Below are 14,937 nucleotides of genomic sequence, written 5' to 3' on the forward strand. Positions count from 1 at the left end.
CACTTTCTTTTGCCCCACTGAACGGAGCTGAGCTGCCCTAGTCACGTAATTGTTAGCAATTTATTATTGAGGGTAGACCATGAATTAAATACTATGCTTAGGCTTTGAGGGATGTAGGAGAAATATAAGATGTGCCCTCAGATCTCCTGGAATTTAATGTCTAGTTGAAAAGAGACAAAGCTCTGAGAGTCTGGAAAGGTTTCAAGGGGGAGATTAGGGCTTAAAGTGGGGGCACTGAAGGATGGAAAATCATTTAGACAAGCTGATAAGAGTGGTCAGGGCAACGACATGAAGGACAGCATGGTTGACCTTAATGTTAGTCTCACAGGTTAGAAATACAATTCATTTCAATTTAATTCAATTTTACAATTATTTATTGAGTAACTAGTGTGTGAAAGGCAGCATGGTGTAGTGGATAGAGAGCTGTCCTCAGAACCAGAAATCCAGGTTCGAGTCCTAAGCACAGTGCCTGGCACATAGTAAACACTTCATATATGTTTACTGAATTGAATTAAATTGACTATGTGATCCTGGGTAAGCTATTGCATCTCTTAGTGACCGAAGCACCTCTTTGAGATCATAATTTGCAGAACAGGTGCACAGGTAGGTGGAGGGAGTTTCTTCATTGGAAATTCCCTAAAGCACAGAAATCACAGGTAAATGTACACCTCCTCCCCTTAATCTCTGACATGCAGGAATGATCCACGACCATTCTGAACTTCTCTTCAATAACCTAGCATAGCTTCGTTGAGAGGCAGAGTGGCAGAATGAATAGGGCCCTCTGGCATCAGAAAGAACTGAGTTCCAGACTAGTCTCTGTCATAGGGCAAATGTTTTAACTCCCTCTGTGTCCCCAGGCAGTCCTCTAGTTTAGGTCTCTGAAATGCCTTAAAGGATAGAGTTTCCATGTCAGTTTTCTGCAGTTTTCTGCAATACCTTCACATGGTCTGAAGTGTAATTACAAATAAAATTACAGATCTAGGTATTCTACCCCCCCCCCAAAAAACCCAACCCTGTCATTTATTCATTTGTCTAAGCCAGAGGTTCTTAACCTGGGGTTCATGAGCTTGGTTTTTTTAAATTATTTTGATAAATTTGAGGAAAAAAGAATGTTATGGGGAAAAAATAAAATATTGAACAAGATTTTTAAAAAATTATTTTGATAACCTACAGTTATCCCTTCCACATTGCAGGGGTTAGAGGAGTAGTACCCCTGTCATCTGGAAAATCCATGTAAAATTTTTTTGGTCCTCTCTTCATACCAGAGAAGGTCTGAATTTTTTATTTTTCTTTTATTGGGTGTTTACAGCATTAAAAAATAAAATATGCTTAAATTATACGTTGATACATACATTTTATGCCTTCCTGAGTTTCTAAACTTTTTCTGTATCATTTGCTGGCCTTCATGAATTATCTGTGGCTTCCATAAAACTTCCAAAAAATTCCCATTTAATTTCTTATGCCGACCCATGAAATATCAAAACCTCAATGGGGAAAGTCTTAATATGGCAGGGATATCTGTATTTCAATATGATAGACTTCCTTTGTGATTTAATGTATTAAGTTTTATGCATTTAAAGTATTATTCTGAGGCTTAACCAAACTGTCAAAGGGATCTATGATACAAATAAAGGTGAAAAATCCCTGGGGGGAAGATTTACAGCTTTGGTGTGAGATCTTGCAAGAGTTCCATCAGTATTCTGCAGCAGGACCAGCCTGACACATATGAGAAACAGGCAGATGCGTAAACACCTCTGTCTTAGTTTATCCAGAGACTTATGGGAAGATGGCTAAGTAAGATTTCCAGAATAACCTAGCCATCTTCCCTTCACTCCCTCTACCTCCTCAAGAACAATAAGAAATATGCCAAATAAAGTAATAAATTACTCCAAAAGAAAAAAAAGATGAGGAATTCTCATGAGATAATACCCGAAAAATCCATACAGCTGAGAAGAGAAAACGCTGAGGAAGGAAAAGAAAAATATAAAAATACATCCACTATCCCTGACAAAAGTGGAATCTTCAAAGGTAGATAAGGAATTGACACAAATATACTGGCCCATGAAGACCCGTTCACGTGGTAATTATGGGATCAAATAACAAGTGTCAAGTACTTTGCAAACACTAAAGCACTCATCTATGTTAGCTATAGCTATTAGACCAGAAAAGTCTAATTTTGGACAATAGGGAATATGTTTGAGTTTCCAGCAGATGGCAGTATTGGGTAAAAAAAGGAGAGTTGAAAGATTACACCCTCCCACCCCCAACTCCAGCAAGAATCTGTACTTTCCCCTTCCAGCGCCTCGGCCTTTCGCACTGAAAAAGCCAGAGTGATACTCCAGCCATGTCTGGGCATTGAGGTCTTGTAAATGGGGATTGGACCTATGATTTCACGGATTTACGGATACTGATATTGATAAAGGGAGAAGCTAGGTGGTGCAGTGGCTAGAGTACCATCTAGAGACAGGAAGACCTGAGTTCAAATATGTCCTCAGATACTTTGCAGGCAAATATTTTAATCTCTATATGCCTCAGTTTCCACATCTGTAAAATGAGGATAATAATAGCACCTACCTCTCTGGGTTGTTGTGAGAATCAAAGAAGGTAATAATTGTAAAGTGCTTACTTACCACAATACCTGGCACATATATCAGCATTACATACATATTAGCTATTATTATAATATGGAGAACTCCCAGGTGTGAAAATTCTCTGTACTGAATACAGGTTGACACCTTCTCTACAACTGGTAGGCTTAAAGTGAAGCCCTAGAATATTGAAAGAAGTGACTTGTCCAGGGTCATACAACCATTATGTGTCAAAGGAAGGATTTGAACCCACATTTTTAATGCCACTTCTGTATCTACTATACCATGCTGTCTGTCTTGGAGACATATTCAAAAATTGAACCACTTAAGAGATGTCAACTACCATACCTTCCTCTCAAAAGAAAGATGGACATTTATGGCAGAAAGAATTGGACTGGTCAGGAGGACTGACCCTTCCACTAACTAACTGAGGAATCCTGGGTAAGTTACTTGAAGATACAAAAGCAGAAGACAGAATTACTACCTTCATGAGGCTTACATATCCTTTAAGTAAGACAGTTCACATGCTCAAGGAGAACTTAACAGGAGAAGTAGGGCAATCAACAAACATTTACTGAATACCTCCTATGTACCAGGTACAGTTCTAGGTATTAGGGATAAAAAAGTGCAAAAAAAAAGAAACAATTTCTATTTTCAGACATCTTACATTCTATCAAAGGCAACAACATGGATACATATCTCTGTGTATGTATGAATATATACACACATGTATAAATACATATACATGTATGCATATACAGAACTAACACAAGGTAGTAAAAGACAAAGCAATTTAGGGAGGGAAGGCATTAGCAATTGAAGGGATCAGGAAAATTTATATGGAAAGGTGGCATGTGCTCTGTGTGCTGAAGGAAGAGAGGAAGGTGATGTAGTAGAAGTGAGAAAAGAGTATATTCTAGACATCAGGTACAAGACATAGAGATAGGAAATGGAGTGCTATGTATAAGGAAAGGAAGCAAGGCCAATGCAGGAAAGGGATTGATGTCTAATAAAGATGGAAAGATAGATGGGGGTCAAATTATTGAAAGACTTTAAAAGTCAGAGAGGGACCTTTTTGCCCTAGAGGGACCTGGAGTTTACTTAGTAGGAGAATGTTGTGGTCAAATTTATGCTTAAGAAAATACACTGGTAGCTGCGTGGAGGATGGCAGAGAGATCAATTAGGAGGCCATTGCAATAATCTAGACTAGAAGTCATAAGGGTTCAAACTAAGATGATGGCTGTGTGAGTAGAGGGAAGGGGTTGAGTGCAAGAATGTTGTGGAAATAGAAATGGCAAGCTTTGATGAGTGATTAGAAATATGGGATGCATGAGAGTGAGAACTTAAAGATAACACTGAGCTTATGAATTTGGAAATTGGAAGAACGGTATTGCTTTTGACAGAAATAGGGAAGTTTGGTAAAGGGATAAGTTTGGGGAAAACGATAGTCATGTTTTAGAGTTCAGTTTGAGATGTTCCTAGACATCCTGTTTGAAATGTTCAATAGGCAGCTGATGGCACAAAACTGAAGTTCATTCACTCATAAGTATGTATTAAGTACTTATTTTGTGCCAGGTACTGTGAAGAGTGATGAAGATACAAAGTAAGGCAAAAATAGTCCTTGCTTTCAAGAAGTTTAAATTCTAATTGGGGGGGGGGGCAGAATATGTAAATAATGAGGGACATACAAGGTACATGTAAAGTAGTTGGGAGGTAATCTTAAAGAAGAAGGGTCCAGTCGTGTATCTCTCTAGGTTTATTACATATTAAGACTTCTACATTCCAGGCACATTAGCTTGTTTACTATTCCCCATATGGGACATTCCATCTCTTGATCTGTTCCTTTCCACAGTCTGTTGCCCATGACTGGAATGCATCCCTCCACATCTCTGACTCACAGAATACTTGACTTCCTTCAAAGCTCAGTCAGGTGCCACCTCCTGTAGGAAACCTATTCTGCAGTTACTAATACTTTTATCCCAGAAATTACTTTGTTTATATTCTGCATTTAATTTTCTGTCTACCCATTGTTTCGCCTCAGAGATTATAAATTTCTTGAGGACAGACGACTTTTACTTTTTACTTTGTATCCTCAGCGCCTGGCCCAGTACTTGCCACACAGGGACACAGAGATCACTGTGGCTCAAACTCTGGGTCCAGTGGGTCCAGTGAGACACTAATAAAGGAGGACAAAAGAAACCAAAATAGAAACAAGTCAGACTTCTTGGGGCTGGAGTCAAAGAGAGAGAGGGAGGGAAAGAAGTCCTTTCCCTCTCACTGGTTCAATTAATGGTACCTGAGCTATGAGTGAATTGTGATCTCTGTGTGTGTTCGTCCTTCATTGTTGAAGAAGACCATGCCATCAGAGAAGTAATGACATGACTTGCACTTGACTTTGTTTTGAGTGAGGGAGGGCTGTGCAGGTCACCTGCCTCACTTCTCCTCCAGAACTATCTGAATCCAGTGACCAGATATTCATCAGGATGACTGGAGATGACCCAGCATGAGGCAATTGGGGTTAAGTGACTTGCCCAAGGTCACACAGTTAATGAGTGTCAAGTGTCTGAGGTGAAATTTGAACTCAGGTTCTCCTAACTCCTGCACTGGTGCTCTATCCACTGTACCACCTAGCTGCCCTCAAACTGTGATCTAAGAGCTTGTTAAATGGATAAGTTGAACAAGGCAATGACAAATAATTGTAATACACAAAAAGATAACCGAAGGAAATATTAGTGATGTGGTTCTACATTAATGAGACAGGTTACACTTGAAAACTAACACTACTACTTTATATGTATATTACATACCATGGGGGACTCCCTAAGAAGTGGCATAAATAAGAAATGCTGAAGGAATTGTGGAGATCGTAAGAGTCCTTAATGCCTTCCAATCACTTAGCCCAGATAAATTTCATTCTTAGATACTAGAAAAAAAATGGAGAGTGTCATTACTGAGACATGGAGAATGAGATAGATACAAAGGACTAGAGGAGGATAAATATTGTCCTAATGTACAAAATGGGGCAGATACATGGCTCAGTGGAGAGAGCACTCAGCCTAGAGATAGGAACTCCTGAGCTCAAACCTGAACTCAGACACTTAGTAGCTGTGTGACCCTGGGCAAGCCACTTAACCATGTTTGACTCTGCTTCCTCATCTGTAAAATGAGCTAGAGAAGGAAATGGCAAACTACTCCAGTACCTTTGCCAAGAAAATCACATGTGGGGTCATGAAGAGTCAGACAAAACTGAACGATGTGCAAAAGGGGGAATGAAGTTAAAAAATTATGAGTTAGTGACCTTGATTCCAATTTCTAACAAAATTCTAGAAGACATTATGGTTAATGAGCATATACACACATATGTATACACATACACACATACATTATTTTTAACAATCTTCTGGCATGAGAGGACATAGGGTTTCTCTATTGACCCTTGCTTTCTACAAATGGTCTCCAAGTGCCATATTTCTCCAGTACAGAGCTGTCAATAGGCTAGGTCCTCATCTGAGGATCCAGCTTATGGCTAAGGGAAAGCCTGTGGTACAGTCATTGGCCCCTGAGAATGCTAAATGTTACTAGCAAATGATAGAGAAAGTGGGAGAGGGGATGGGAGAAGGAAAGATAGAGAAAGAGACCCAGTATATAATGCAGACACATACACTAACACATAGTGAAACTCACATAAGGAGGCATTTCATTGGGGAGCACATACACAGGTCCATTCTTCTTCTGAGAAGGTATGCTTCTATTGGCTGGGACCATATCCTCCAAAGTGCCTTTCTGAGAGCAGGATACTCTGACCCTGACTTTGGTGGCATCTTGGAGCTGGTTACTTTGCATGTCAGGGTTCAGGATACACAGGGGATTTTGAGGAGTACACAAGTACAGGGAGAAAAACAAGCTAACTGTTGGAAAGATATCATGTTGAGGACTGAGAATTCTGAAGGGTTCATGCCTTTTAAGTGTTGTTGTTTCTGCAACATGGCTGGAAATTGCCAAATGTTTTGGGGGGAGAGGCAAAGGCAGGGCCAGAGCAAATCTTGGTGTAACAGAGCTTTTGGAGAATGCCTAGTTTGCTTATGATGGAGGCATCCCTAAGGGGGCTTGTCTAGGTATGCCCAATTCTACTAAGATGGAGGCCCTGTGGGTAGGTGTGGCCTCCTTTGATTGGTCACATAGACAAAACATGAATCTAAAAGAACTGGTGAATGGATGGGTGCAATGTTTTACATGTGTTGAGTGCTTAATAAATACTTTATTTCCTTATTCATTTTGAAGTTGGAAAAGTAATAAATAAATAAATGAATAGATAGAGAAATAGATAAATAATTTTAAATGGAGAGAGTAAGAAAGTAGATCTCTTTTTACTGTGTCCCAAGGCTGGAGATCACAGTATAGCTCCGGCTCCACGAATTGAGCCTGCAAGAGGAAAAGGACTTCTTCCCGTGCTCTCCCTCTTTGACCCTAGCTCCAAGAAATGGAGCTTGTTTCTGTTTTATTTTGTCTTCTGTTTCGAGTGTCTCACTGGACCTACTGGACCTGGAGTTTGAACTGGGGTGATCTTGGAGCCAGGATTCCAGGTAGGATGATGCAATCAGCTGGGCCACTCTGGGAAAAATCAGGAGTCCAGGGACTCCAGCATAAAGGAATTGTAGTCTTGAAACTGGGACTGTGCTTTATAGGAACTGAGATCCTAATTCCCCTTCCCTTCCCCAGAGGGAGGTGGTGCAAAGTGGAGAGGAGGGATTATTCTTCATAAAAGTTGGGGGAATAAGTTTGTGAAATAAATGTTATTTTGTAAAGGCTAATCTGTTAGTGACTGGGTGGAGGTGGGGTTTAAGAGACCCCCTCTAGACTTGGGGAAACAGCACTGGTAGGAGCTGAAGCCATTGGCAGAGAGTATAGATGGATTTCCCCAACAACCTCCTTTAGGGTACTGAACAACCCTGGGCAATGTCATGTAATATACCTGGTCTTGGAAGGCGACCAGAGCCATAGTAGTCAGTGTTACATCTGTATAAACCTTGAAGGAGCCTTATTAGACTAGGAATATAGAATAAGTGCAAGAAAAACACACCCAATGAGTTCATCCATTCTTTGAGTAGAAACAGCAAGCATTCCCTGATAAAGACCAGCTGGTCATCCAGCTGCAGGCAACTCCAAAATCCCATAATGGCAAAGGTTCAATCCCTGAGGGAAGATGGTGCCTCTAAAGTAGCTCTAGGGAAATGATAATCCCTTACCTGTCCTATAGCTTTCTCTTACCTTGCCAAGTGCTTTTGCTATCACTGGCAACTCAGACCCTCATAGTGAGAAGGTAGGGTAGGGATTAGTAGTAGTCTTATTTTACAGATGAGGAAACTGAGGCCCAGAGAATGTAAAACTTTTCCTGATTTGGAATACACTGGCTGCAAGCCTTGGAAAAGGCACTGGACTTCAATTCAGAAAAGCCAAGTTTTGTTGCCCCCTGAACCACTACTAGCTATGGGACTTTGGGTAAGTAATGGAGCTTGTCTGAGCCCCATTTTCCTTATTTGTGAAAAGGGTCTGGTTCTAGATTAGTAACCACACCATCCATAATGGGTATCCAGTGATGTTAAGATTTTTCTTATATAATTCTTAAATAATTCAATAAATAATAAATAAATAATTCTTCTTTCTTAAATAATATATTCTTGTCACTTCTTGATCTCTTCTTTTTCTGTCAAGTTCCTACCATTTTTGTCTTTTATCATGCCCATTTTGGCATGAAAGTTTCCATTGATATCTCAGATTCTCTTTAAAAGATCTCTTTTCTTTCCCATTCTTTTGTGGTTCAATCATTTTTCAGTCATCTCCAATTCTTCATGATACAAACCATAAATATGGTAAAGTGACTTGCCCAGGATCACACAGCTAGTAAATGTCTGAGGTCAGCTCTGAACTCAGAAAAATGAATTTTCCTAACTCCAGAGCTGATGCTCTATCCACTGTGCCACCTAGCAGCCTTCTCCCATTTTATTGTTTTTCTATATTGTCTGTAATCATTGCATTACTTTAGATAAAACAACAATGGACAGTGCAACCGAAAATGCTCTGAACTTAGAGTCAATAGACCTGGGTTCTAGTCCCTTCACTGTAATTTCCTAGCTTTGTAACTTTTCCAGTTCTCTATAGAGAGCTAAGGGACTATGGTGGCAAAATGCTGCATTCACTGTCAATTGTGACTGCTGTCAGTCAGTTTGATTGAATTTCTTTTCTTTGTTACAAGACAAGGTTCAGTGCAGGGCTAAGAGTGGCTCCAGAAACTGGGCTGCATCAGGAAATGTGAAAACTAAAACACGTCAATAAAATGTCCAAAGAAGAACCAACCTACTTGAATAATCTTGGGAAAGCCACATCACTCTTTGAATATATTCCCTCACATGCAAATAGCATCAGCCTCTCTTCCCCTGTCTCACAGAGTTCTGGTGAGAAACAAATCAAATAATGTATGTAGGACCCATTGAGACAACTAGGTAGCACAGAGGATAGAATGTTGGACCTGAAGACAGGAAAACTCAATCTTCCCGAGTTCAAATCTGGCCTCAGACACTCACTCACACTCTAGCTGTCTGAGCTTGGGCAAGTCACTTAACCCTGTGTGCCTCAGTTCATCATCCATAAAATGAGCTGGAGAAGGAAATGGCAAACCATTGCACCATCTTTGCCAAGAAAGCCCCAAATGCAGTCACGAAGAGTCAGACGTTACTAAATGACAGCAAAATGCTGAGAGACCTGGATGGTCCAATCTAGGGTGAACACACTAGCTGTCTTTTCATCTTCCAGTACTGAGTAGGTCAACTGAAGAAGGGCAATATTTATCCAAACCCTAGGGTGATTTGCTGAATTAGGACTATCACCATAGCCTCTGTACTTCACTTGGGATCCATAGCATTTAAGGTTATGAAGGACCTTAAGAAGCCATCTAATCCAACCCTGACATTTTATAAATGAGGAAATCAAGGCCCAGAAAAGTTAAGGGATTTACCCAAAGTCAAATAGGTAGCTAGTGAATAAGCTCATTCAAACTTACTCTTTCTACCACATCATGATTCTCTCTCCTGTCTCCCAGTTAGTCAATGTTACAAGAAATGAGGAATCATGGAGGGAGAAGGTAGCACAAGCAACTAGGCCCCAAATCTTAAACTCCCTATAAGGAAATTCCCTCTACTAGTGCAATCAGTGTTGGGGGAAGAGAGGCAGAGAGGTATGAACGTTAACCTCCTGCCTTCAAACCTAGTTCTTTCTCTACTAAGCCAACCTGCTAAACTCTCCAGGTCCCCTAATCAAGTGCAGCCCATCTCCCATTCTTTCTAAGTCAGTTGTAAAACTCAGGAGTTTGTGTGAATGCTCAGAAGAGGAGAGAGGAAGCTAGAAAACTAACTTCCACTAAGGTGCAACATTTGAAATTCAAATCTGTGAAGCCAGAACATTCCATTCCCTTTCCTTCCAGCTTTGGAAGCTAAACTGTTTCAATTTGGGATATGTAAATGAGGCTGCTGAGATTGCACAATGGCTGTGTGTGTATGTGTGTGTGTGTGTGTGTGTGTGTGTGTGTATGTGTGTGTGTGTGTGTGTGTGTGTGTGTGTGTGTGTGTGTGTGTGTGTGTGTGTGTGTGTGTAATAATAGCCATAGAGGGGAGGGGGTTAGGGAAGGGAAGGAAAAAATGGGAAAAAAAGAAAGTTACATGATAACTTTATTATATAATTAAAAAGAATAACAAGTTGTACATAACAGATTTGCAGTTTCATGTACAATCATCTTTTTTCTGTTCTATTCTACTATGTCATGGAAGTGCTTATTTTATTTCTTAAGTTCAGAATAAAATAAATAAATTTTTTAAAAAGGAATAGAGGTCTGGGAAGCAAATAGAACAGAAAGCATTGTCAGCTTTCAATAATAAACAGCAGCTTCTACTCAAAGAACCAAGGAATGTCAGCATTAGAGGGGACCTTAGGGATCATCTAATTTAGCAATCTCATTTTATAGACCAGGAAACTACGATCCAGAGGAGGACGTCAGATTAAATGATGTCCAAGTTTCCTTCCTGCTCTAAATTTTATGATCCTATCGTATTTTCTATAATTCCTACAAAGATTCCTTATTTTCTCTTAGCTATAAACTCTTTCAGGCCTGTGAGTACTCTAAGGCAGTGGTGTGAAACCCAAATAGAAATTGAGCCCACAAAACCATGCATAAAGATACCTACAGTTGCGTATTGACTTAGAAAACCACATATTGACATTATCTATGTTCTATGGTATTTTTATTTATTTTGTCAAATATTTCCCAATTACATTTTCATCTGGTTCAGGTTACATTCTATATTGCTGGCAGTCTTGGACACCTTTGCTCTAAGGCACATGCTTAGTCAGCCTAGGGACAGAGATTTTCTGATTCAAGAAAGATAATGTGGTAAGTAGGAAAGTGGTACTTTTAAAAAAGATTTCTTTATTTAATTTTTAATTTATAGAATAAAATAAACATTTCCATAATATAGTAGAATAAAAAGATGATTGTACATGAAACTGCACATCTATTATGTATAACTTGAAATAAATAATAAAGTTATTGTGTAAATGACTTATTTTCCTTTTTTTCTTCCCTTTTCCCCTACCTCCACCCTAGAGATGGCTACCATTAGACACAAATATTTATGTATATATATGTATATATATATATATATATATATATATATATATATATATATATATATATATGAAATCATTCTATGAGTTCTTTCTCTGGATGATACAGATAGTGTCTTCCTTCATATATCTTTTGTAGTTAATTTGGGTATTTATAACAGTCAAAGTGACTTAGTCACTTAAAGTTGTTCTTAAAACAATATTGCTTTTACTGTATACAATGTTTTCCTGATTCGCTCATTTCTCTGTTCAGTATTTCATGCAAGTCTTTCCATGTTTTTCTAAGATCATTGAGTTCATCATTTCTTACAGCACAGTAGTATCATTCACGATCATATACCACAACTTGTTCAGTCATTCCTTGCAAACAATGTGATGATATACTTGGAAAATTCTGAAGACTCAATTTAAAAGTTAGTTGAATAATTTTAGCAAAGTAGCAGGACAGAAAGTAAATCCACATAAATCATCAGCATTCCTACAAAGCACAAACAAAACCCTGCAAGAAGAGATAGTGAGAAATACCCCATTTAAAATAACTCTACACAGTATAAAATACCTAGGAGTACACCCACCAAAACAAACCCAGGAACTATATAAAAACTGGAGTTTTAACAACTGGGGTCTATAGGAGTGCCTAAGGGTCCTTATTTTGAACATGAATCATGACTGGACCTTACAGTAGCTGAACTGGCATGCTAACAGCCAATATACATGATTGTGTATTCAGATTAACTCTAGTCACAGTCTAGAAGGTAGTGTATTTTTTTTTATTAAATCTCTGATAACAATTTTGTTACTTACCATTTGCCTCTTTTTGCCATAAAATTAGAATGTGCAAACAATCTAGGGCTTTAATGAATCTAGGTTTTGCAATTAAACTTGATTTCAATAAAACATTTTCAATAAATAGCAAAGTTCTAAGCACAGAGTCAACCCTCATTAAGGACAAGCTAATGAATAAAAGTCAACAGGGACCTGAAAGAACAGAACAAATGAGGATCAGAAATCAGGAATATTGGAAGATTTCACTATTTTACCCAAAGCTGAATGCCTCAGTTTCCTCTTCTTTAAAATGGAAATAATCACAGTACCTACCTCTCAGGGTTATTGTGAGGGTAAAATGAGATCACGTTTGTAAGAGATCAAGTTTAAGGTTATGTATGAATGATGTGAATATTTATGAATTATGGTTTGAAAAGAGCTTTGCAGTCTCCCCACTCCCCCATCCTAAGGAACTAAGAGACCAAGCAGCCTAAAAAGCAGAGAAGAAATCCCAGGACTGCACTAACTCTCCAACTGCTGGCCAGCCCTTGATGAGTCAGTGCCTAGGAATTCCTTTAAAATTAACCTGAGGCAGCTGAAATGCCAGTTTACATGGAACTTGCTGGAGGAAGACATTGATCTACTTAATCTGAAAGATACAATAACTGAGCAGATTGAATTTCTAGATATGAAATCAGATGTCACTCTTTATAACCTATTGTCCTACGTAAAACATCTGAAAGGTCAAAATAAGGAGGGACGGAGATGCTTAAAACATGCAGAAGAGACAATCCAGGTGGAACATGCTGACCAAGGGGAGAGAGGAAGCCTTGGAACCTGGGGAAATTTGCTTGGATGTATTATTCCAGGGAAAGAGTCCCCAAAGCATGAGGTTATGTAGACAAGATGCAAAAAGGCTACAGGAATTTAATGTGAAGAAGGGTGAACTGCCTTAAAGTATTATGAAAGGGTCAATGCATGCTTTGAGAAGGCCCTGAAAATAGAACCCGACAGCCCCATGTTGAACTCTGGTTTTGCAATCACAGACTGTTGTCTGGATGATGACAAATGTTCTTATCAAAAGGTATCATCCCTGGACCCTGACTGGAGAGCAATTGAACTGAATTCCAACAATCTATTTGTGATAATGTTTTTTCCTTAAGCTTCAAGACCTATTACAGTAAGCTAAAGGAGAACAGTACCTTCAGGATGCCTTGACCTAGATGTCCTCATAGCCTAAAGTCCTTTACCCTGTAGCAAAATTTAACCTGAGTCCAAACTCCCCCAGTAAAGATTTTTAGCTCTTAAAAATTGCCTTGCCAGCAATGCCCATTTGTACTTTCTTGCATCATCAGATAGAGGTTTGCTACAAATTCCTCATGATCTTAACGAAGCAGTCAATCAAAAAAAAAAAAAATCCAGGGGAAAAGAGAAAGAAAACCGGGAGCTGATTAAGTCTGTCACAAATCATTTTCTTTTTTTTTAAATAGTATTTTTTTTCCAGTTAAATGTAAAGACAATTTTTAACCTTCATTAAAAAAATTGAGTTCCAAATTTTCTCCCTTCCTTTTCTACCCTCTCCCTAAAAAGGTAAGTATTTTAAATTCTTAAGTACAAGAATTTTAAATTCTTATGTACAATCATGTAAAACATTTCCATATTAGCAATATTGTGAAAGAAGAAACAAACCAAAAGAAAAAAGAATGAAAAGGACAAAGAAAGTGAAAATGGAATATTTCTGAAAAGGACAAAGAAAGTGAAAATGGAATATTTCTATCTTCATTCGGACTCCATCAGTTCTTTTTCTGGATTTGGACAGCATTTTTCATCGTGAGTCCTTTGGAATTGTCTTGGATTATTGGATTATTGGAAGAGCTAAATTACTTATAGTTGATCATCCCACAACATTGCTGTTACTGTCTACAATGTTGTCATGAATCATTTTCAAGCATCTGTGAAGAATTCTGTATTTGTGTTTGCTTACACAGACCCAGCCACCAAAATTACTGAGGAGGGTCACTCACTATGAAAAGACTAAAGATGTGGTTCAGAAAGCACTTCACCTGGCACATGTGATAGAAGAGAACAAGGCATAGTTCATTTCCATTAGATCTGCTTTCAGGAGACTCACAGGGAATCTGAGGGTGCTGTTGTTCATAAGAACATCACTATTTAGGGCCAGGATCTCCCTTTGCATCCTGGGCTAGTCATCCTGATCAATATCAGGCCGCTGGACCCAGAAGACTCAGGAGGTGAAAGTGAGGCTGGTGACCTTGCACAGCCCTCCCTCACTCAAAACAAAATCAAGTGCAAGTCATGTCACCATTTCCTTGATGTCATGGTCCTCTTTGAGAATGAAGGAGAAACACAACAACAGTTATTTAGGAGTAAAGATAAAAGTGGAGTCTTCTATTATAAACACACTGATAAGTGCTCTACAAAAATTGGCCATAAGGTGCCTTAACGAGAATGCTATTGATGTAAAGAGCTGTGGGGCCCTGGAGGCTGAAGGGACATAAGAGAAGTTATTGAGTGCTATAGAAGAGTCCTGAAGCTGGATACAGAGAATGGGGGCAACTTATGTCAGTCCCTGTTCAGCTGGTGCTCTCTCTTGGATGTCCCAAAGTGTAGGGCTGCATTCCCAAGCTGGAAGGAGAAAAGAAACAAGCAAAGAAATGACTTAACGGAGCCCTCATTTTGAAGCTCTCTTTTTAAATCCTCCAATTTGTCTCATGAACTCCAAAAAAAAAAAAAGTTCACAACAGACTGTGATATTTGTGATTATCTCATATTATTATCATATGTGTTTATGTAGTATGAACATATACAAAGGACTATCATGGATGTAGTTTTAAACACTAGTTTTATAATTTTTATATTATTTCTTTTGGCTTACCTTTAGGAAATGCAG

General features: G+C 38.8%; 1 pseudogene; it reads left to right on the forward strand.

Annotated features, from left to right (window-relative positions):
* LOC140507897 (interferon-induced protein with tetratricopeptide repeats 5-like) overlaps positions 1–14,555 on the forward strand; it is a 149,187-nt pseudogene extending 134,632 nt beyond the window's left edge.
* Positions 14,556–14,937: the final 382 nt, after the last annotated feature.

This window comes from Notamacropus eugenii, chromosome 5 (assembly GCF_028372415.1).
Source record: "Notamacropus eugenii isolate mMacEug1 chromosome 5, mMacEug1.pri_v2, whole genome shotgun sequence".
In the NCBI taxonomy this organism is placed as follows: domain Eukaryota; kingdom Metazoa; phylum Chordata; class Mammalia; order Diprotodontia; family Macropodidae; genus Notamacropus; species Notamacropus eugenii.